The 3,558-nt window shown below is 35.5% G+C and overlaps 1 pseudogene; it reads left to right on the top strand.

Moving 5' to 3' along the window:
• Positions 1–2,194: 2,194 nt before the first annotated feature.
• LOC112485201 lies at positions 2,195–2,313 on the top strand (annotated as a pseudogene).
• The last annotated feature ends 1,245 nt before the right edge of the window (positions 2,314–3,558 follow it).

Genomic DNA, 3,558 nt, shown 5'->3' with positions numbered 1-3,558 from the left:
ACCCTGACTGCTAAAGATTCCCCAGGAGGAGACCAATACAACAAATCTGAAGGGTAAGAGTTAGCTGGATATAGAGAGGAAGAAATCGCCTTCTAGGTATCACATCAGAGCAGCATGTGGGAATTTTCTATGATAAAAACTAGCTTGACCTGTTTGAGGAAAAACTTATATGGGTTGAGCAGAGGGAATGGGAAGAATTTGTCAAAAGATGAAGTGGACAAAGTTGGCAAGACAATGCAGGGTATGGTGAGGATTTGGGACTTTTAAGAATAACAGGGGCCACTGAATGTTTTAAATATGGACGTAATATGCTTTTTAAATGGTAAGGTGAGCAAAAGACATTCAAGGAGAGAAGTTAATGAAGTTCCCCTAATAGTTCAGGTCAGATAGGTGCATGCACAAGGGTGAGAGGAAGATGTAATCTCCAGGTTTGTACAAAGCAGGAGCTACAGGCAGTCATGACTGGTAACTAGAATCATGAGTTTATCATTTCAGTGTTATATTCATACTCTTAATATATATGCAAATATTTAATGGAGCTGGTTTCAGAGAACTGCAGAGTATGAGATTAGATATATATATATATATATATACAAAATGTCATAAAACAATAACCATAATAATCATTTACGTGTGCCAACGAAGTCATTATATTGAACAAAAGGGGTAAGTGCCCCATCCAGATACTGTCCCTGCATAATTATTATTCAACGTAATGTCTGTATCATAGTGCCAAAAGATCATGCAGCAGGAGCTATGTTGGCCAAGGGTGCCTATCACTTGGGTGAATTTTTTCAAGACAATGATTGAGTTTTATCAATATGGTAGAACCAGCAATTTTTAAAAACAGAATACTTTATTAAATGTGATAAATATTTTAAAACTATTGAATCACAAGCAATTTAATTATAAAATCAATTAACATTTTAACTGGTAAGAAATGCATATTATGGCAAATGCAACAAAAATATCTCAATGATGAAGAAATAATAACAAAGTATAAGAGAAATTGTTATCCGTGTTATTTCCCTAAATTTATGTAGTTTCCTGTGTTTTAATAAGCATATATTTGTTTAACAGAACATTAATAAGCATATAAGAAATAAATGGAATCACTGAAAATGAATTTGAAATCAGTTAAAAATCACAAGGTATTCAAAGAAAACAGATGATAAACTACCAGAAGCTATTTTCTTTGAACATATAATTAAGAAATGCCATCTGCATACTCTTACTATTTTTATAAAATTGCATATCTTTTTGAAGGGATATTTCACTTATATGTTTTTACTTCACTTTTATAAGGTCATTTAAAAAAACAAATATTTTGATGAACTTAAAATAACTGCATTTTCCTCTGCTATGGCTGCAAGCACAGGAGGCATCAAAACGAAAATTGAAAGATATAAGTGGCCACATATCTGATTCTCTTCTTACTTGTTTTCTAATTTTTAAAAGACACCAGAAATGAAAAATAAAGAGACTTCCTGAAACATTAATATTTTATCTGAGCTTTTAGCAATTAGCATTAAATTTCAGACTCTATCCAAGATTTAGGCATCATATTTTTGTACTTTCTTTTCATAGATTATTTTGTATAATTCTGAGAAAACTCACCCAATATAAAAGTTGAGCACTCTAGTACATCACAATCACAGAATACCCAACTAGAACTTTAAATATTAATAATGGTAATTATCTAACACTTATGAAACATTCACTGAGAACCATGCAATTTCTAAGGATTTCACATGCATTTGCACATTGAATTTTCAAAAATAACCTGCACAACAGGTTATTATCATCTCCACATTAAGCTGAATAAAATAGTGAGGTAATTTTCTCAAGGTACGTCGGAGATCAAATGGAAGAACCCAAGGTGTCTGACCTCAGAATTCACAACCTAAGATATCAAGACCGTCATATGGCAAAATTGCTGAGAAGGTGCCATCAGTATCACCCTCTGGAAGTGTGCAGGACATAACATATAACCTGTGTAATCTAGTGTGGTGGCCTTCAGAGTCAAAGATCAGGGGAAGAGTAGCCAGAAATGGAGCCACTGAGATATTAAATTAATAAAGCTAGCAACGAAAGCCAAGAACAAAAAGAAATTCAACTGGGCAAAGTGTAACTGCTGCTGATGGGTTGACTAAGCTCAGAACACAAATCTGATAATTGAATTAGAGTTATAATAGTCTGTGGCCATGCTACCCTGAACAAGCCCTATCCCGTCTGATCTCGGAAGCTAAGCAGGGTCGGGCCTGGTTAGTACTTGGACGGGAGACCACCTAGAAAGACCAGGTGCTGTAGGTGTAAAAAATAAAAATAAAAAAATAAGGGATTGTAGGTTGACAAGGTCCTTGCAATCTGTGAGGTCAACCAAGGGTTAATTCACCTAAAAAAAAATTATAGTCATAATAGGCAAAGTGGACAGTCTTGTCAAGGGCAGACCTACTTAACTGAGGACAGGAGACTTAATGAATCGAGCTGATCAGAGAAAACAAAGTAAAGAAGAGCAGAGCAAAGGGTCAAGGTCTGGAGACCAGTGGAGAACCAATGACAAGCTTCTTAGGACCTGTTTGTGATAATAGACCAAATCTGACAAGGGAGTTTACATACAACATGCAAACAAAACACAGCAAGATGACTGGTTGTGGGTGAACTGAGACCAGTATGACACATAAATCATCAAACCAGACACACACAAAGAAGATCACCAATTAGTCAAGGAACAATGTTCTCAAGCTATAGAACTCCTGGGAAATGAAGAGAAGAACCATGAATCTGATGTGCAGTTAAACAGTAAAATCATCACTCTCACAGAGAACATTTCACAAAGAAAAGTCACTGAACTACTTCCCAGAGAGGCACATAGAACATCTGGACCAAGAGTTACTGAGGAAGAAGAAATACAAATATAGAGAAATTCTGCCCACAGAAAATGATTTTTAATATTATAGAAGTAACATGGTGGAAAAAGTCAAAGGAAAGTAATATCCTGGTAAGCAAATAACAACTAATTTAAATAGAATGGATGCATAAATAAAACATGTTGGATAGATGTTCTTTGAACCTCTTGACAACACAGTTTGTTTTGTTCATTTTGACATCTCTGAGACTGAGCATGGTATCTGGCAGCAAAGATGCTCACTTGATTGTTGTTGAATGATAAAGGTATTAAAATGATCAATCCTAGTCAGTGTGGACAAGTGTGTATGACTAGTGTAGGGGTGGAGAGAGAGCAGAAGGGTCCTGGCATTTTCATTTAATGAGGCCTGACAGTTTTATTGGACTGGGGGAAAGAAAATGATGAGAATAAAGAGAAGCAAATGGAAAACAAGTGGTGGGGATTCTTATCTCCTACTTACCATGTTTACATAGAAGAGCCTATTCACTAACAAAAAGGGAAAAGTATGGGAGAAAAAAAAAATCCCATCTTCAACATGCCTCTTTCCTCATGATTTGCTGTGGGAGGAAAAGAAACATATCTGATCAGTGAATCTGGGTAAAGGAATAGAACATGAGGAGATGATTAGACCTTTTTTTCCCCCAATAACT

The sequence above is a fragment of the Pteropus alecto genome, unplaced genomic scaffold (assembly GCF_000325575.1).
Source record: "Pteropus alecto unplaced genomic scaffold, ASM32557v1 scaffold258, whole genome shotgun sequence".
NCBI classification, from domain to species: Eukaryota; Metazoa; Chordata; class Mammalia; order Chiroptera; family Pteropodidae; genus Pteropus; species Pteropus alecto.
The sequence above is the reverse complement of the archived record's forward strand: the minus strand, read 5'-3'. Positions and strand labels throughout refer to the sequence as shown.